Here is a 22,023-nt window from a genome sequence, read left to right as displayed (position 1 = left end):
CGAGTTTGTGTAATCGGTTTCACCGAGACTACGTTATGCCCTAACCCTAATCATGTCGGTCCTACCGAGTTGCATGTCGGTCCCACCGAAAACCCTAACGGTCACTAGCTTTGCTGAATCGGTCCGACCGAGTTTAACCATTCGGTCCCACCGAGTTTGGGAAGTTATGTGTAATGGTTAGATTTTGTGTGGAGGCTATATATACCCCTCCACCACCTCTTCATTCATGGAGAGAGCCATCAGATTGAACCTACACTTCCAACTTACTTTTTCAGAGAGAGAACCACCTACACTTGTGTTGAGACCAAGATATTCCATTCCTACCATATGAATCTTGATCTCTATCCTTCCCCAAGTTGCTTTCCACTCAAATCTTCTTTCCACCAAATCCAAATCCTGTGAGAGAGAGTTGAGTGTTGGGGAGACTATCATTTGAAGCACAAGAGCAAGGAGTTCATCATCAACACACCATTTGTTACTTCTTGGAGAGTGGTGTCTCCTAGATTGGGTAGGTGTCACTTGGGAGCCTCCGACAAGATTGTGGATTTGAACCAAGGAGTTTGTAAGGGCAAGGAGATCGCCTACTTCGTGAAGATCTACCGCTAGTGAGGCAAGTCCTTCGTGGGCGATGGCCATGGTGGGATAGACAAGGTTGCTTCTTCATGGACCCTTCATGGGTGGAGCCCTCCGTGGACTCGCGCAACCATTACCCTTTGTGGGTTGAAGTCTCCATCAACGTGGATGTACGATAGCACCACCTATAGGAACCACGACAAAAACATCTGTGTCTCCAATTGCGTTTGAATCCTCCAAACCATTCCCTTTACATTCTTGCAAGTTGCATGCTTTACTTTCTGCTGCTCATATACTCTTTGCATGCTTGCTTGAATTGTGTTAAGATTGCTTGACTTGTACAAAGTTGCTAAAATCTACCAAGAACTAAAATTGGGAAAAGGCTAGATTTTTATTTGGTCAAGTAGTATAATCACCCCCTCTAGACATACTTTCGATCCTACAATATTACCTGTAGCTCCCAAGACTTAAGAAGAGAACATGGTGATAGCTTTAAGACTTGTTTCAATATAAATGCTGCAACCTTGAAGAAATCCAGATTGTTCATCTCAGTCACTAGTCAAAAACTGAATATATGTAGCCCCCAAGTGCCGGGTTGTCATGCTTGCAGCAACCTGGGACTTGTAATTGCCTGATGCTCATAAAAACTTCAACCAGTGTAGCCCCCAAGGGCCGGGTCATTATGCAAATAATGAGCAGGGACTTTGAAAATATGATCATGTAGACTTTATCAACGTGTAGCCTCCAAGGGCAGACTCAGCAAGATAATACTGAGCTGGGACTTTATATATATTTCTTTGAAAATAACATCATATGATATAACCCCCATCATGGGGCTTGAACCCACGTCCACAAGGTTAAGAGCCTTGTGCTTTATCAACTGAGCAGTGGACCCTTCAATATAATAGATTAAAAGCTTTGTACCTTGAATTGTTGACAGGAGCAATTGGCAGCCCCCAAGGGCCGGCTCATTACGATGTGATGAGTCGGGTCTTCAATAAGGTGATCAAACAATGACTTTGCATTACCCCCCAAGTGTCATGGTGCATGCTTGCAGCGACATGAGACTTGTGTATTTGATGTAATCTCAATTTGAATAACGTAACCCCCAAGTGCCGGGTCGTAAGCCTGCAGCGACTCGGGACTATTCCTTCCATTGTAGAATAAGTTATATCCATTGATAAAATAATATCCATTGCGCTGAAGCGACTTTGAAAACCTCAATCTTAATATTGGTTATTGATAACCATAATAAAAATCCAACCATGTTGGTTATTGAATATTTGAATAATATAACCAGGTTTGAAAACCAGTTCCTGCTCACAAATAGATCATATGTGCCCTGACGGTTTACCGCGGGGCGGGTCATGATGCCCAGACATATAGCCAAGGTTTATAACCAAGGCTGTATTTCAAAATAATCAAATATGAAGTAGATGATACTTGTGATATTAAATCACATCGTTGGTTTACCAACATTTTGTAGTAAGGGTGATAACCCAAATCTTGAGTATTGATAACTCCTTCCATATTTTGCCGATTTATGATAAAACCGTACCGGGTTGTAATAAACACCGGATTATCCATATAGTACTGGCGACTTGTAGTCGAAACCAGGCCGGGTCAATAAACGCCGGTTTATCAGAAGATATTATAAACCTCATCAAATAAACCTAAAAAAACCAAGAAGGATTTAAGTAGTCATAATTATGGTGTTGTACCGATCAAGAGGGTTAAAGCTGTGGTTCGCATACGAACAAGCCCCCAAGTGATTTCCCTGGTGGCCTTATGCCGATCGAGAGGTGTAGCTACGGTTCGAATACGACCAAGCCCCCAAGTGATTTCCCTGGTGGCCCTTATGCCTATCAAGAGGTGTAACTATGGTTCGAACCCATAGCCCCCAAGTGATTTCCTTGGTGGCCCTTATGCCTATCAAGAGGTGTAGCTATGGTTCTGATATGACCAAGCCCCCAAATGATTTCCCTGGTGGCCCTTATGCCTATCAAGAGGTGTGACTATGGTTCGAACATAGCCCCCAAGTGATATTGTGAGCTGTGCTCAAGGGATACCCATGTTTGAGCTGTGCTATGCAGCAAACTCTCTTTGGCCCCTTATGATCATATTGGCTTGATAGCCGGATTACTGAAGTAACCAGAGCTGTGCTCTTATGATAATATTGGCTTGATAGCCGGATCAAGAGGGTAGTAACGCTATGTTCTCTTTGGTGAATACACCTATGTTTGAACAAGAAGCCCCCAAGTGATCAATAATATGTTAAACCAATAAGGCAGGATACCCATGTTTGAACCGCGCATCATGGCATCAAGTTCTCTTTGGCAACCTTTAATTTTTCTGAGAACTCGAACTTGCGAGAGATGAATTCTTTTTGAACCAGAAATTCTTAAACCGGATATCGAGAGCTTCAAAGCTTTGTGGGAGACAGCTTTCCCTTGAGCCGGATTTTAAACTGAAATCCTTCTTTTTAAGCCGGAAACTTTCCGACGGCCTTTAAATTTGCACCAATATGGCGGTTTAGGGTCCTGCATTAGATAACTTTGCAAGCCGGGGTAATTGCTCTTTTTTAAAGAAACAATATATAACATAAAAATATACTAGATGGATTTCACCTGACATGTTAAGCCAGAAATTATCCACTGTGGAGTTGATCATCACCACGGTGAAGCTGAAATCAATCACGGCCGAGTCGGCCGTAGGAGTAGACAGATAGTCCGGCCACAGTGTTGTAAGCTGACGCAGATGAGCGAGTTAATCGCAGATGCGGTAAGCCGCATGGACGGGCGAGCCAATTGCAGGAGCGGTCCTGGCGAGGTGATGTAGACCAGGACAGAGGAGCGGCGACTTGTGCACGTCCGTTCATTGTTTAGTGTGGCACGGATGAAACGCTGATGCAGCACATTGCCAGCTCGTGCTCCACACCCGCGGTATAAACATAATTGTCCCGCGTATAAAAAATACAGCAAGCTGGAGTAGTTGTTTGTCGAAAGAAATCAACATGTATTTAATCAAAAAATATATAGGATAAATATCACCTAATTTTATTTAAGCGACAGCTCCCTACGCAGACCCTGTCTCTAGGTCCACTTGGCCATTAAAATATTGGGCCATGATGCAAAGCCTCATTAATTCCTTGCGATAGCACCTGCTGCATTCTCCACCATTTCAGTTTTAATATAAAACCATGCAATGCCCCACCACTTTCCTTTCTTAAGGCAACAACAAGCAATTTTCAGGCATGCAGGGGCACAATCGGAGGCAAGGCGTGGTGATGGGTGGCACCCATAGTTTAACATGAGTGCGCGGCGACTCTATCGAGGCGGGCCACATCGGAGGCGGACAACAGCTTCAGCGTTCTGAAAGCGGACGACGGTTCATGCGAAACCTTAGGGTGACTCAATGACGGCGGTTCAACACCAAGGCCCAAGTTGTGGTGGTGGCAACTCGACGCGAGACTGGTGGTTTAAGCATGCGCGGGCGTGGCCGCAGCGGGACGAGATGACCCGGTGGGGCAAACCAGGTCAGTCTGCAGGCCAGCAGAGCAGGGGCTGGCGCCGGCCGGACCAAGGTGGGTTGCAGCTACAGCGACTCAGCGATGGGCCAACAAGGATGGAAAACAGCCCAGGCGGCGACTCTCAGAGATTGAAATGGCTAGCGTCCAGCGAGGCCGGTGACTTGTCAATGATGGCTTGAGGCACTTTATAAGAAAACAGAGGGCACAACAAGACAAGCCACGGCAGTCAACTGTCATAGAATTGTCATGGCAGATGTCCTAGTGTGAGGACTTCGTCGTGAGGCCAACGCATATATGTGGTAGCTTGAGAGGGGTTGAGCAGAATCGAGAGACACAACACAAGACAAGGATTTAGACAGCTTCGGGCCCCGGGAAACATCATCCGGTAACAACCCTACATGCTGTTTGTGGCTAGGTCTCATTATGCTCATGAGGGAGTTGCCGTAAACCGGCTCTCCTAGTTGTGTTTATCCCTAGAGATTATCTTCTTGCTCTGCCCCTTTGGGGAGCCCCGCCCCTCCTTATATATGTTGAAGGGGCGGGTTACATGTGGAGTCCTATTAGGATTAGGATTACTCTATTACAAGTGGAGTCCTAGTCTTGCTTCCTTTGTAGGATAATATTCCTTATGCTTTCCTCTTAAACCGGCCCACCATAATATGAACCGGCCTTCTGGGCCTTGGGCCTTGTCATCCGTCTGACCCGTCCGCCGGGTTACTAATAAGTCGCGAAGATCGGGCGGGTTACCCGTGAGTCGCCGAGTCCGGCCGGGTTACGCCGCGGGGTATATCCCCGACAGCAATGCTTCCTTGAAAAGCGCAAGCAAGCTTTGCTCGTCATGACTATCCAGATTGACCCTCGCCTACTTACAACAATGTAATGTAAATCATTGATGTGTTCAATTAGCAGAAAACAGGAAAATAATTGCCATGAATAATAGCACTTACACGTAAGTGGGACAGGAAGATGTGAAAATGGTGTTTGTCTTCGCTATAATCTTCCCATGATGGGAATATATGCACATAGTCCCTAACAACATTGAAAGCATTGTCTTTAAAACTGGGAATAACTGGAATGGGGTTCCAATCTACAGGAATTGGTTGTCTCTGCAGTTGGGATAGGTCTTCGGCCGGTGGATTTCCTGTACTTTTTGCTGGAGTGGGATTTTTCTGTGGTACGGCTGGTGCTATGGCAACTGAAATTGGCATACCTTTAGCTGGAGTGCAGGTCCTGTGTGGTGGGGCTAGTGGTGTGGCCAGTGAAGTATGGGTACAGTCTGCTAGAGTCGGTCCTACGTTTTGTGTCACTGGTTGTACAACCAATATAAGTGGGGGGCTGTCTGATTTCTCCGGCACCACCATGTTTTTCAAGGACTTTGCTAGTGCTCCTTCAGGTTCGGCAATCACCCTCTTCCTTTTTGATGTCTGATGCACAAGAACAACATTTGAGTGGAAAACATGGTATGATGACAGATGGAATATGTATTAATAATGGATGGTCATGGCATCTTGACATATATGTTGAGTAAACTAAGCACATGGCGGTGCAACAAAGTAGAAGAAATGCAAGACAACATATGCAAGATACACGCAATCAATAAAACCTTGACGAATTAGAACAGGCACCTTGATGGGTGAATAGGACAAGCCATCTGCCTTTGACTCCTCGAGGTGAGAATAGTCATTAGGATCATATTCTGAACAAGAATCTACAGGTGGGGAGTGTATGAGTCTCATTGCATCCAGAATGGCACTCAATGCCTTGGTGCCAATTTTGTAAGTCGTTGCAGTGTTCCACAATATTCTTCTGATGCGCGGATTCTGATATTCATTGTAATGTATAATATCTGAGAACCATGAAAACATAAATAGTAGTGAGATTATCTTTGTAATACAAAGGATATTCTAATATAGGGGCGCCCCTGTAAACCCTTGTGTGCTATCACTGGATTCTGATGAGAGAGCTCATGTGTGCTGTAATATGGTGCGTGCATTAATATAATCTGGCACAAGTACACAAAAATAGGTTCCAAAAGTAAGGATAGTTGGTAGATGATAGGTTCATAATATACTGTATAGAGAGTTTAGTGCCAAACAATGATAACAAGAGCACACAACAACTAGGCAGATCTGAGTGTACATAAATGGGGTACACCATAACCACGATATATAAATCGGGAAAGTGGAACTGGCTGGAAAATACGGTGTTGTATTGCCGCTACTAATTGAAAGCCTATCGATTACAGGCCAGCTCTATCAGCTGTTGGCTGCAGATGTCCCTGCTCCCCTTCCGGACAAGGAACATACTGTACGTACTAAATACAGAATAACAAAAGAGGAACATGTTAAAGAACAGAAGAGGAAGCATATTCTTGAGGTTCCGCTGCATTGCATACAATGTTGGTTGCCCACTCATGATGAATCACAACGCCCAAAGAAATGCAATTCCATGATGTCTCTCTATACGTGGCCACATGCATTTGGAAAAGAAAGTGGGAGCATTACCTGACCAATTAAATGTGTGTCTGTTAACTAATACCAGTATCATATCACAGTTCATATTTGAAGAAGTAAGCTTTGGACTTATGATTGGTGTGTTGTTTAGCTTCAAGAGTGGACTGCTACTAGTGCGACACATAGCAGCTACACAGATCATAGTGTAGATATAACGGGAAAACCGTAAGCATCAGGAGTAAAATCAGCAAAGTGGAACTTGCTACAATATATGTGATAGTATTGCCGGTATGGCTAGAAAGGCTTCGGATACCAGCTCTCTTCAACTGAAGGTGTGGTACTATTAATATCAGTGTAACTCTCAAAGGAGACACAACTCCCCACATTTCCTTGCTAATCTTATAGGATTCAAGTGGGCATGCCACTACAAATCCTATTCCTATGTTTACAAAATCCTACGAATCAAAGAGGCCCGAAGAGTTCAAAGTGTCCATCACAACCGACCGTATAGACCTCTACACTACAAATGTCCCTGCTCATCTTCACTACAAGGAACATACTGTACTACTATCATACTCCCTCCGTTCCAAAATATAAGTCTTTGTAGAGATTTCCACTATGGATCACATATAGATGTATACAGATACATTTTAGAGTGTAGATTCACTCATTTTGCTCCATATGTAGTCCATGGTGGAATCTATACAAAGACTTGTATTTAGGAGCGGAGAGAATACTTATTAAAGAAGAACGGAAGAGGAACATGCTAAAGAAAAGCAAGCAAATTTTGGATAATAAAATGTTCCTTGCGCAGTGCCCACACATGATGAACCAGAGCGCATTAAGAATGCAACTCCCTGTTGTCTCTCTATATGTGGTGCACGTGCTTTTCGAAAGTAAAGTAAGAACATTAGCTGACCAATTAAACGCTATCTGTTTTGTAATATTAACATCATATCAGATTCGTATTTGAGCAACAAGTTTGGAATTATGAGTGGCACGTTGTTTAGCTTGATGGATTCAGGAGCAGTGCTAAGCAGGTACGATGATGGTACTGAATATAAAGGCATGTCTGCATGCAAGTCGCGTGACTTTTGTCATTTGGGTCAGTCGACCATTTCAGGCGGTTGGATGAAGATCCTACGTCTCCTAACCCTTCTTCTACCTCGTCTCTGATTCTTCCCATACAGAACACCGCACGGGCCGCCGGCCGAACCACCGGCCCCGACCCCCACCGCCTGTGTTCCTTCGCCACCCCCACACCCTACCCCGCTCCCACCCGCGTCGAGTTTTCTTCGTTCGGCGAGGCCCCACCACCGCCCCCCACAACCACTGTCCCCACACGATCCCCTGCATTCGCACCGGCAAACTCCGGCTAGCTATGAAAAATTGACTGACCCAATTTTGAAATTTAGTCTACTATCATTTAACTAGTGTGGAATATAAAAGGGGGAAACCATAAGCATTGCGAGTATAGTGTTGAGTGTGCCATGGCGAATCTAAAGGTGCAAACCAGACAAAGGGAACTTCGCAACCAATGTTTGCTTTCAACTAGCAAGTAAGTGATGGACAGGAAAATCAGAGTAAAGCAGTGGTGATCTATATTCTTGCTGCGATAAATAAGTTGAGAAGATACGAAAGAGTACCGCCTCTGGTACGGCGCTGTATATGCATCTGCTGAGAATTTGATGGTGCTACGGTAGCGATGGCTGTCGGCGGCGTGGAAGCAGATCTAGGAGGGTAGACGGTGGCGGCAGGGCGCGGTGGACGAGATGGTCGTAGGAGCGGCGCCGACAAGGTGGAAGACGGCGAGGATGAAGCGAGAGGACGGGATGCAAGGATCCCGGTCCGAAGCCATGGATGAGAGAGGTCGATCTCTTGTAATGGACGACGACGTTGGGGTATCAACTTCGGCATGCACTACAAAAAAAAGACACATCCGTGACATTTTGGGCTGAACGAATTTTTTTTCTGTCATACATATGACACTTCTATGACGATAATTGTGACAAACCCCGGTATCATCATAGATGTGGTGGGCTCCTACTTCTATGACAAAAAATCATGACAGAAAATGGGCTTTTCGTCCTGGGCGGGCCGGAGACGCAGCTGCATGAAATTCTTTGGGCCGTCCATGATGGAAAAAACCATGGTAGAAGCGAGGGCGAGGAAAATTTCTGGGAGTTCCCGGTTACGGTGGGAGGTCGGGGGCCGAGCGATGCGCGTTTCTCTCGTACACGTACGCGTGTGTGTGCGAGGCGTTGGCTCTAACTGAACCTGAGCGAGGCGTTGGGCTCTAACTGAACCCGAGCGATTTCACTGCAGGCTACGCGTTACTGAACCCGAGCGATCGATCGATGGCTGTTAACTGAACCCGATCGAGCGATTCCTTCACTACTGCTGCTAACTGAAGCCGATCGATGCTACCTTTGGATGAACAGTGAGCGTTGCGCGGGGGGGGGGGGGTTGGATGAACAGTTCCCGATGGGGGTGGATGAACAGGACCCCGTGGTGTTTCCTCTGGATGAATAGGACCCCGATCGATCAAGTCGGTTGGGGCTAGATGAACAGGACCCTATGGAGGGATGGATGAACAGGACCACCCCGTGGAGGAGGGATGGTTGAATAGGAGGCCCGTGGAGAGGCTGGTTGAATAGTATCCGGTGGAGTAGCGCGCGGTGGAGGCTGGATGAACAGGAGCCCATGGATGAACAGTCGCAGGTGGAGGCTGGAGGAGGTCGACGATGGATGAAAAGTAGCTCGTGGAGGCTGGAGGGGGTCGACGGTGGAGATGAACAGTATCCCGTGGAGTCCCATTTTGTGGTACGCCACACCCCTCCCGATGAACAGGACCCCCGTTTCGACCGTAGCGCTCCAACACAAGTCCGTTTCCTCTGTTGTGCGGTACGCCAGGCCTCGTTTCCATCGCCTGTTCCGTCCAAGCCCTCCCGATGAACACGACCATGCAATCTGTTCCGACCCAGCCGGTTGGCTCCCACACGTTCCGTTGCCTCCCGATGAACACGACACATTCCGTTGCCTCCCCATGAACACGATGCATTTCGTTGCCTGCCCATGAACACGACACATTCCATTGCCTCCCCATGAAGACGACGACGACGCTGTTTCTCCGTTCCGACCCAGCCATGTACACGAGCCCTCGCCGTACGTATGCGCGAGTAGGCGTTCGAGACCCCGCCAGTATGTACACATACGTGGCCGTATTTTCTTTCTTGCACCCTGGCCGCTGTACGTACGTGTACATGCTACGTGCGCACCTCTACTACGACATGTGCGCGCCTCTACTACGACACGTGCGCGCCTCTACATCGACCAGTATGCACGTACACGTTCGCGACCAGAATGACAACGCTACGTACGCTTCGACCAGGTAGGTCCCGACTGTCAGGCACTTCCTTGCCTGCGAAGATGTAGCTGGTGGGTCCCAGCAGTCAGGGGGCGAATCGTTTTTTTTTTCCGGACGCACTTCCTTGCGTGCGAAGATGTAGCTGATGGGTCCCAGCAGTCAGGGGGAAACGTTTTTTTCGCGAAATACAGTGGCCCGTCCGGTGGGTCCCAGCTGTCAGGTGGAGGAATCATTATTTTCTGCGTAATAAGGAGGCACTTGTTGCGGCCGTGGACCCAGCTGTCAGCCTCTCCACGTATAGTCCACGTCCGATGGAAGTCGTTCCTTGACCACATTGACCACGCCGCGCCGAGAGCACCAGGGCGGTGGACGATGGCGAGGCCTAGGAAGGGGACGACACATAGGCAGGGAAGACTCGGCAGTTGTTTCCCACGCAGAGGGGAGTACGACTTTACGAGGGTTTACTGGTTCGTCTGTTGTCGCGGGAGAATAACAGCAGGTGTGGGTGAGTAGAGGGATGGCTAGGCCAGCGATGGGAGTACGGTCGGGTGGTGAGGCCTGCGCGGCAGCATAGCCGGCCACGAGGAGGAGGGAGCAGGCAGTCCCGCCGACGCTTGTTTGAGCAGCTGGAGCAGGAAGAGCAGAGATTGAAGAAGCACGACGGCCATTGGATGGACATCCAACAGTCAGTGCTTGTGCGTCAACCTTTTTTTAGGAACGCCTCAAATCTGTGGAAAATAGCATACAACCCATCTGCCATTATTTCTAATAATTTACAACCCATTTGCTAATTCTTAAAGTTTTTTTCGGAGCCCATATTCTTTTTGTTAGCATTACAGCCCATATTGTGGCAACGGTTAAAAAATTATACGAAATTTTGCATATTTTGGTGTGGTCCGAACTGTTTTTAATCCCGAAATTTTGACTCACATTCAAATTGATTTTAAAAATAAATGTATATCAATATAAAATACAACAAATTCTCCACGCATAAAAATTAATGTAATTTAAAATCTTGAAATGAAAAAAAAGATATTTGAAACTAATTGCCGGTTTGATGTGTTTTAAAAATGTACAACCCATTTCTCATTACTGATGGGCCATTTTCTTGGCCAGCCGAATGAAAGCTCTCCCCGTCTTGAAAGATTTGCAGCCCAACAGGCCTGACAAAGCGACTTACTTGGCAAATCACAAAAAAACTGGGCTGTGGCCGTGGACCCAGCTGTCAGCCTCTCCACGTACAGTACTCTTCCGATGGAAGTCGTTCCTTGACCACGTTGACCACGCCACGCGGAGAGCACCACGGCGGTGGACGACAGCGAGGCCTAGGAATGGGACGACGCGGCAGTGGAAGCCCGCGCGGAGAGGACTATGAGGGTTCACTGGTTCGGCTGCGGTGTGAGGCTGCCGTCGCCGCAGGGCCTGGCCAGCGGTGGGAATAGTAGGGGGCGGTGAGGCCTCTGTGGTAGCACAGCCGGCCACGGGAGGCAGGAGCATGCGACACGACCGGCGCTGCTTTGGGCGGCTGGAGCAAGAAGACCAGAGGTTGAAGAAGCACTACGACCGTTGGATGGACATCGTACGGTCACTGGAGCTAGAATCGTTCATATTGACTAAGTTGACAAAGCCCTTCGTCCCCGTCAACTTAGTAGGCCGACAAGTCAGCCTCCCAGCAAGGTGGGTCCCAGCTAGCCAGGGGAGTATTCATTTTTTTGTGCGCAATAAGGAGGCACTTCCGGTGGGTCCGAGCTGACAGCGGGGGGATGTTTTTTTCACGAAATACGGTGGCCCGTCCGGTGGGTCCCAGCAGGCAGGGGGAAACGATTTTTTTCGCAAAATACTGGTGGCCCGTCCTGTGGGTCCCCGCTGTCAGGTGGAGGAATAATTATTTTGCACGTAATAAGGAGGCACTTCCTTACTGCGGCCGTGGACCCAGCTGTCAGCCTCTCCATGTACAGTCCATGTCCGATGGAAGCCGTTCCTTGACCACGTTGACCACGCCGCGCCGAGAGCACCAGGGCGGTGGACGACGGCGAGGCCTAGGAAGGGGACGACGCGGAGCCGGGGAAGACGCGGCAGTGGATGCCCACGCGTAGAGGAGTACGAGGGTTCACTGGTTCGCTGCGGTGTGAGGCTGCCGTTGCCGCAGAATAACAGGGGGTGTCGGTGACTAGAGGGATGGCCTGGCCAGCGGTGGGAGTAGTAGGGGGCGGTGAGGCCTCCGGCACATCGCAGCCGGCCACGGGAGGCAGGAGCACGAGGCACGATCGACGCTGGTTTGGGCGGCTGGAGCAAGAAGACCAGAGGTTGAAGAAGCACTACGGCCGTTGGATGGACATCGTACGGTCAGTCGAGCTAGAATCGTGCATATTGACTAAGTTGACAAAGCCCTTCGTCCCCGTCAACTTAGTATGCCCACTATACTTGGTCCCAACTAGCAGGGGGAGTATTCATTTTTTTGTGCATAATAAGGAGGCACTTCCTTGCGTGCGAAGATATAGCTGGTGGGTCCGAGCTGTCAGCGGTGGTAACGTTTTTTCCGCGAAATACAGAGGCCGTTTCGGTGGGTCCCAGATGTCAGGTGGAGGAAATCATTATTTTGCGCGTAATAAGGAGGCATTTCCTTGCGTGCGGCCGTGGACCCAGCTGTCAGCCTCTCCACGTACAGTCCACTTCAGATGCATGTCGGTCGTTGACCACGCTGACCACGCCACGCCGAGAGCACCAGGGTGGTGGATGACGACGAGGCCTAGGAAGGGAACGACACGGAGGCAGGGAAGACTCGGCCGTTGTTTTTGTTTCCCACACGGAGGGGAGTACGACTGTACGAGGGTTTACTGGTTCGTCTGCCGTCGCCGGAGAATAACAACAGGTGTGGGTGAGTAGAGGGATGGCTAGGCCAGCGATGGGAGTACGGTGGGGTAGTGAGGCCTGCGCGGCAGCATAGCCGGCCGCGGGGAGGAGGGAGCAGGCAGTCCCGCCGGCGCTTGTTTGAGCGGCTGGAGGAGGAAGAGCAGAGATTGAAGAAGCACGACGGCCGTTGGATGGACATCCAACAGTATACAGGCCATCTGTGGAAAGCCTCAAATCTATGGAAAATAGCATACAACCCATCTGCCATTATTTCAAATAATTTACAACCCATTTGCTAATTCTTACGGTTTTTTGGAGCCCATATTCTTTATGTGAGCATTACAACCCATATTGTGGCCACGGTTAAAAAATTATACGAAATTTTGCATATGTCGGTGCAGTCTGAACTATTTTTAATCCCGAAATTTCGAGTCACATTCAGACTGATTTTAAAAATAAATGTATATCAATATAAAATCCAATAAATTGTCCACGCATAAAAATCAATGCAATTTAAAATCTCGAAATTTCGGGATTAAACAGAGTTCATTTTCTCGAAATGTGTTTTAAAAATGTACAACCCATTTCTCATTACTGATAGGCCATTTTCTTGGCCAGCCGAATGAAGCTCTCCTCGTCTTGAAAGATTTGCAGCCCAGCAGGCCTGATAAAGTGACTTACTTGACAAATCACAAAAGAACTGGGCTAGCCATTTTCAGAAAGAAAAAAAACTACTGGGCTGGTCTATGGTAAACATAAAAGAAAAGGTTGTCTAGACAGGCCAGATTGTCCCGCACAGCCCAGTTGACACCCTGCTTCCTTCTCAAAAACAAATTAGATAAATGCCACTCCAATTATGGCGATTCATAAAAATGCCACTGCAATTTCCAAACTTTGAAAAATGCTACTGCAATTTTTGCAAACTTTGAAAAACGCCACTCCAGACTCCGAAAAATGCCACTAGAAATGGCATGAAATGGCATTTTTCAAAGTTTGGAAATTGCACTGGCATTTCTCGGATACACCAGATTTGGAGTGGCATTTATCAAATTAACCCAAAACAAAAATAACTGGGCGAGCTGCTGGGTCCCTGGTGTCAGCCGCTCGTTGTGCAATTCTCTTGTTTATTGACTACGTTGACAATGGCATGGGACCCAGATGCCAGAAATCCACTAGGAGGAGCCATTTTTTATAGGCTTGAAATAAGGAGGCACTTGCTTGCGTACTGCCGTGACCTTGGCGGGTCCCTGCTGTCATCCTCTCCACGTACAGTACCAGTTAGTCATGCTTCAAAACTGATCGGCACGCCATTAAAAAAATAAAGGTCGATAACTAATGCGGCACCTTGGGCCAACACTGCCAGATCACATTTTGCACGAGAAATTACACACCATGTTTCGTTGACATGTGGTCCCGTTCCAACATATCAGTGAGACGACGGCAAGTAGTAGGAGTATTTCCGAACGGACCTGTAGGCTGGGGTGCCTCTTCGTGAACCGTGGCAAACTTGCAACCGTCCACCGACTCTTCGCCTTTCCCTCTCGATTTGGAACTGCTATCGCACGCTCTTCCTCTCCCTACTCCATTTTCCTTCAACCCTTCACCCTTTCTTCTGCCATTGTTCGATCGTCTTCTCCATGGAGGGAACAGGCCGAAAACGACCCCGTTATTCTTGCCCCGATCTGAAAGATGACGTGGTGGAGGAACTCATTGATCGGTGCGACGTCATCACCTCGGCTAGCATGGCAGGTTTGTTCAAGCCCATTCTTGACTCAACTAATAACATCATTACAAAGAACCCAAGAGTCAAGGAGCGGTTTGATCTCCCCTATCTTCTTCGCCATGACCCTGATGACTGGTGCCGGCACGACGGAGGCCTCGCCCTGTGCCAGTTGATGCCGCTTGATAATGATACGTATGGTGTTAAGATGCCATCGCTTGAGGGCAAGGATTGGGTGGGCGCAAGTGGAGATTGGGTTGTTTACATTGGGTCCAACTGCGAGTGGGAACTTGTGAATGTGTACACTCGTCACCGGGTTCCACTTCCAAAAATCCCAGCACACTGCCTAGAGGTTGAGCACACCGGTAATGTACGCACGTTCAAATACGATCATGGTGACTGTCTTCTACGGAAGATAGCAATTTTTTGAGTTCCCAACCACTCTTGGAATTACAACAACTATCAAGTTGTTGCTATCTTCCACAAGCTTGTTGCCATCCTTCGTGGTTCGACTCGATGGATATTGCTCAAAAATCAGTTTCTGTACACGGATGAGTACTGTGATGCAATTCAATACGAGGGCCTTGTGTTTGCTGCCACCACTCGTGGCACTGTTTTTGCATGGCATCCTAGTAGTTTTGGTACGTTTGTCTTCCACTGTAATTATAATTGTTTCATCCACATGCATGCGGGTTAGCAAGTTTCCCTTTACTAATTAACCTTCTTCTTGTGTTTCCAAGGTCCTGTGAACATCCCACCACCTATACTTGAAAATTTTTATAATTAAGGGGGAGACGACGATGGTGATGATCACGAGCATGAGGACAAGCAACGCCGATATACTCTGTGGCGCCTGGCAACTAATTCCGATGGATCACCTCTTCTTGTGTGTATACAGCCCACTGATGATGTTACTGCTAAGGAAGCAGGTGTCTCCCATGGTCGCACTCTCCTGATCTATTCCAACACCCGTTGCATGGTATTCGGGATGGATACTAGTGTGCTAGCGCCAACTCCTTCTCCCTGGCACAGAATTGATAGTCTTGGAGACTCGCTCTTCCTTGGACAAAACTATCCGATGATGGTGAAAGGCGATCCAACTGCTGTTGACACATTTATGAGAAGCAACTGTGTCTATACCTCGGACATTTGGGTGGTTCCCTACCCTGGTACTGATATAGTAGGCCGCTTCAGCCTGGATGATCAGTCCTGCGTTGGTCTCCAGATCGACAACGGATGGCCCGTCCTAGAGAATCACTTGTGGTTCAAAGCAAGCGTTTCCAACGCCGCGGAATGGTTGAGTTGAAGTTCATTTCATGGCTTGTTATTTGTTGTGTGGTGAAAACTTTAGTATTTATAATGTATCCTCATTGTCGATGTGGGTTGATGACCTATTGTATGTAATAAAATGATATGCATGTGATAAACTTACTAAATTTATGAATGGCTTTTGAGTCGCTTCTCTAATTTTGTACTACTAGCTTCACATGCTTCGCGCGTCGGGTGGGTGTTTTTACTGTAGCCATATGTTAATGTGTTCGTTGTACGTAACCAGCACCTCGAATCCTTGATACTAGTATACTATATACTAGTAGGAGTAAGTAGTAGGAGTAGTAGGGTGGCACAGGCCAGAACAAGCATTCACATCCAGGAGTACGGCACACGCCACCACCATGACATCCATCTGACACCATATTATTTCTTGGAGTCCGTGCTAGAGCAATCTCTTCAACCTCGTCGTTTCTCTAACTTCAGCCATCGCGATGCGGGCGAGGTGGGGGTTTGCCGATAGTCGATTTCCTTAACTGTGGTCCCACTTGTAAGGCCAACTCCAACGCACGACCCCAAACGGACCTTCGTTTTGCACAAACTCCAATGATAATTTTGACTAGAAAAGCAAGACCAAAGAAAACAAGAACCACAAGAATACATTTTACTACTCCTGTAAGTTGGATTAGTGCCTTCTCGATGCATTCATTGTTGATCTGCGAGGCTCGATCTTGTGTGCTTCTTTCTTCTTCGAGTGTAAAGAAGTAGAGGTTGCTTCCTCGCATCTAGTCTCATGTCTAGCCTCTATTCTAGTAGGAGTATCAACAAGTGCACTAATCTCATCCGAGAGCAGAACCGAAGATTTGGTCGGGTTCTTCCTCCTTTTGCCGACACGTGGGACATCCAGCATCCAGGTCGTGTCATGAAAGAAAATAGAGTGGTAGTTGAAGCCACGAGATGTGCATCTTGGGTTAAACTGTAAATAGAATCTTACTACTCTCGAGTAAGTCCAAAAGCGGCCATAGAAGATCTTTATTGGATTTGTTTTTCATCACCAGCACGTCGAGGTGAAAGATGTGCAGGTTCAGTGGGTCCTCTTGCGTTTTCACTGACATGTGGGGCCGCATGTGAGCAAACAGACGATGGGCTCCACGCGTCCGCTGGCTGGCTGAGAAGAGAGATAGAGGAGGGCTGAGCACGGACTGCGGGAAATTTGTTCTACGTACCTCGATAGAGGCTCGATATAGTGGGGTGGCATGGGCCATAACTCAGTAGCATTCACGTCTTGCAGTACGGCACACGCCACCCACACGACTCCCATCCGACACCAACTTTCTTGGAGTCCGTGCTACAGCCATCTCTTCTCCCTCCTATTTTCTCAGCCATCGCGTGGTGGGCGGGGTGGGGGTTTGCCGATAGTCGGTTTGCTCAACTACGGTCCCACTTGTAAGTGAAAATGCAACACTGTATGCATTCCCGCTTGAGCGGCGTGCCAGACCAACCGTGTGGGGGTGCGACGCGAACACGGCAGGCTTTTCCTTTTGAACTCGTAACTTGTAAAATTGGTTCTGCTCCATGGCGCGACCGATAGATAGAAAATAACGATTTTGCCTAGAGTAATGAGAAGTTTGGTTCTGGCGCCGTTCATGCATGGAGTACGTACGAAAATTATGAAGTTGATGCGAAAGGTAAGATAATTACTGTATTATCATATACTACTACATGGATTTGACGGAAAGATAAAAATACATACGGATCCATCAACGTTCAATGACATCCTCACGCCCTAGTGCGTGGGTCACCAACCGACGTGTGAGGAGCAGCGGCGTTGGCGGCGAGCTCAACGTGCTTCTGAACAGTGACGTCCAAGGTTGCCCTGCGCTCCAAGAAGGCCAGCGTCCTATCATCCTCCTCTTGCATGTAGTAGTCCTTGTGGACGATTTGCGCGTAGACGTGGGTGATTATGTCGATGGTGTCTTGCTGCGCCAGGCGCTGCGCGGCGAGCGCGACCTCGAGGTGGACATTCTCCGGCGCGATAGCGGGCAGTCGCAGGGCCACCAGTGCGTCGAAGAGGTTGTTACCATAGTGGCCGTTGAGGGTGGCGGGCATCGCAGAGGCTGGGTGCGTCAGCTGGAGGCTTACGTCAAAGTCGTCCGCAAGCTTCTTGACGATGGTGAACTTGTCGAGGAAACCGACAAGGACCTCGTCGAACAAGGAGACGAAGCTGTCGTCCAAGCGGCCCCTCGCCCTGGCGGCCTCAAGCAATACTACCTGGAGACGTTCCTCGGTGCCGGTGGACGTGGTAGTACTCCTAAATCCAGACAGTGGTGCTACTAGTACTAGTAGTAGTACTACCAATGTAGTAGTAGGAGTAATAGCAAGGTACTACCCATTGGTCAAATTATTACATGCTGCTCCTCACAGTGAAGTGACAAGACCCTACGCCGGAGATGACACCTGAGTATAGGCGCCGTGTTCGGCATACCATAGTCAGCCTCACCGTCTGCAGTGACTATCATCATGGCTGTAGAGCTAGCCTGCTTACAACTAGCCCTGTTTGACATAATTTCCCGTGCGTAGATGCCCATGCATTGCACGGAACACCAAGATTGGGGGTGGACGGCTCCGGCAGCGGCCATCGCGCCAGATTTTTCCACAGCCTTATACTCCTAGATTGTGAGAGACAAGGAGTTGTTTGTAAATATGGAACAAGTGTGGGCATCTTTTTGCAAAAATGGAGAAGCTTGGTTTGTGGACGGCTCCGACGACTATTGGTGAAAGATGGGAGGCACAACATCATCACCAACTCAGGACCTGTTTGATTCGCAGGATTTTGAAAACGCAGGAATAGGACACGGCAATATTACAAGTTTCAAACTGATATTACAAATATTAGGAGTAATGCTGCACCTATGAAGAGGGAATTACTAGGAAGTTTACGCAAGAACTTTCGTTACTTTAGGTGGATGCAGCATTATCGTACAAACTAAAATCCACCGCCCTGACAAGTCACTAATGGGAAAATAAGTTTTCGAGTCTCTGGCCACTTGATGTTTCAAAAACAAATTCAGCTTCTACGGAGAAATGAGCTCCACCGTGTACCCGCGCGGGTGTGGCTGGGCATGAAGCGTTAGTACGTGCACTGTGCACCTATTCTCTTCTTGTATACGTACACCACCTACGTGGGGTTGTGTGAGAGAGATACAAACCTAGAGAGATATAATGTGTGGGTTCTTGAGAGTTTTTGTGTGTGTGTGGGGGGGGGGGGTCAATCAAAAAATTTAACATATGCAATGTGTGTGAAATAGAGTCCTGAATATAACATATATATAGAGGGGGCGATCCACGAGAAGAGAGTGGAGGTATCATCGGCTTGAGGTGTCCATACAATCGAAGAGAGGGATGATGATGATGATGATGATGTGTGTGTGTGTGCGCGCGCGCGCGATCGATAAGGAGTGCCATCGAATTTGTGTGTGCCCACGTCAAAGATATAGAGTGGCTGGCCTACTGGAACGTGAGATGGGACATGTGCAGTTTGTCTCTGTGGCATGGATACCTACCTGCAGCGCTCGACTATCGGTGTGTGGTGGGGGAAGAGGGAGGCCCAATTAACTATAGAGGTACAATGGCTGGTATATGTGTGGAGGAGGAGAGAGGCCTACCTCATGTATTAAGGAGATCGATCTGCCTCATGTATTAAGGGAGATCGATCGACATCCATGCATATGTGCAGGAGATGAATAAGGTTGGGAGAGAGACAGAGCTAGAGTGTTGGAGGGGGTGGTAGTGGAGTTGCTTCTAACAAATGGTGGGATAGGCTTGCTAGACAAACGGAGGGCACACCCGCAATATCAATAAGAGAGGAGATGGCTGCTTGTTATCTGTGCACGTGCGTGTGAGAGATGGGTCGGGAGGCATGCATGAATGATGAGGGGGGACGATGTGGCTGTGGTAAGCAGACACAACTACATAGGAAGATCAATCGCCCTTTGTAATAGAAAGGAGAGACATAACTTGTGAGGTACGTCGATCGATGGGGGGGGGTAGTTAAAGTCGATCTAGTTATATGTCGGGAGATCGATCGGTATACATGCATGTGTGTGTTAGAAGCAAATGAGGCACGAGGAGAAGGATAGAGAGAGAGTGATGCATGTAGGTGGTGGTACGAGAGGCATACTATATCGAGGGGGAGGAGTGTGCGAGTACGAGAACGATTAAAAGAGTGGTGGGAGTGAGGCATGGACGCTGACAAGAGAAGAGGGGAAGCTTGTGTTTGTGCTAGGCACACCTGGCTAGAGAGGCATCGATCGATTTGTGCCGTAAAGAAGGAGCTGGGGGGCCTACACACACCGTGGGTGAACGACCTAAAGTGAAAAGACGAATTTGCGTGATGGAGCTAGAGAATGCTGAGGGAGGGTGAGAGGGATGCGGGCATGTGCATGCACAAGAGAAAGTTAGCGCTAGCTACAAAGATAAGTGGGTTGTGTGGGTGTAAAAGACGAATAGAGATCATATATACTTCATTATAAAAAGCGAATTCGGATATTTGAAGAATTTATCATAGTGTTTCAAACCGACGGATGTGTGCATATATATAATGGTGATACACATGGTGTGGTTATGAACATGGTATTCTACATTTAATATATTTTATCTCTACTCTTATAAAAACGGAGTTGTTGATGTTGGTGTGCCTGCCATCCTGCATTATAGGCCGCCTGATTTATATCTGGTGGATAGCAAGGAAACTATGATGGTTGAAGTTGGCAACAATCATGATTGTAGATTCTTATTGAAATAGAGAAACGAATTCAAATTTAGTTCGAATTGCAGCGGTAGTATAGACATTTGGAATGCACTAAAATGTTGGTATGAGTAGGTTACATGCATTATACAGCAAGCGAAAAAATTTAATCGGACATAACATGGATTCATACTCCCTCCTTCCATCTATATAGGGCGTAATGATATTTTTAAGACCGCCTTTGACTATTGACAAGATTAATAGTACATGACATGCACAATGTGAAAATTATATCATTGAAAGAACCTTTCACAAACGAATTTAATGGTGTGCTTTGTGTAAGTTGCATGTCATATATCATTGCTCTAATATTTGGTCAAAGTTAGCATCAAAAAACGCATTAGGCCCTATATAGATGGAAGGAGGGAGTAGCTTTGAATAGCATTTGTATAGTAAAACGGGGCAAGACTCTCTCTTTGTGTGGTGTGAATAGTTTTATTTTTTTCATTTTCTTTTTGGTTGAGGGAAGTGCGAATTGATTTGGTACGTACAAGTACAATATTACTACAAGTTAGGCTTGTCCCTAAAATTCAACCCGCGTCTTGTTATATCCCGAAAATTCAGATATCGTGCTCCCAAAACTGGCGCCTTCACAACCCGCGCCTTGCTATCCCGAAATTACAACGCGCGCGAAAACTCCCTCCGCCTGCCAAATCCCGACACGCGAAATCCCCCTTCTAACCCTGAGCCGAAAGGGCCGCTAGTTCAAATCGGTGGGGGGTACTTTTGTAACACACCCTACATTTTGGACAAGCGCGTTCCTAAGTCATGCTTCACCCCCTCCCATCGCCCCCTTTTCGCCATTCAAAATCCCAGGCCGCCATAACATCTCCGCTCCAGCCGCGAAACCCCACTCTCCTCTGTCCGCCACGTCACCGCTGCCCAGCCGGAGCCTCTTCCCCGACGACGCCGTCCACCGCAACAGCTCGACGTTCCTCGTCCACCTCCCCGGATGAGGATCCGTCGTCCATCTCGCCGTCCCGCCGGTTCAGCCACCCCGTCCTCTCCGACGATCGCCTCGTCTATCGCGACTGCTCCATCCCCACAGCGCCGCCTTAACCTGCTCCACCGGAACCGTAGCATCCTCACCGACTCCTCGGACGAAGCCAAGGCCTACTCGGCGCAACCAAAGAGGTTGTACACTCATCGCATCGCACCTTCTCCTTAACACGACCTCCCGGCGCCGACGGTGCTCCATCCCGCACCCCCATGGAGCGGCTACCTTGAAGCCGGCGCCGCGGGCGACATCTCCACGGCGGCTCTCCCCCAGTGCGAGGCCCCTTCGACGGCGGCGTCCATACCAGCCGGATTTGCTGCTACTGCTCCGGCTCTCGCTCGATCGCTCGCTCGCCCAACTGCTGCTCTCCTCCTTGCTTGTGCTGCTGCTCTGCTCCGATTAAGCCACACTTCAGTCAACTGAATCAACTTTGGGTCAGTCGATTTTCAGGGGTT

The sequence above is a fragment of the Triticum urartu genome, chromosome 2 (assembly GCF_003073215.2).
Source record: "Triticum urartu cultivar G1812 chromosome 2, Tu2.1, whole genome shotgun sequence".
NCBI lineage: Eukaryota > Viridiplantae > Streptophyta > Magnoliopsida > Poales > Poaceae > Triticum > Triticum urartu.
The sequence above is the reverse complement of the archived record's forward strand: the minus strand, read 5'-3'. Positions refer to the sequence as shown.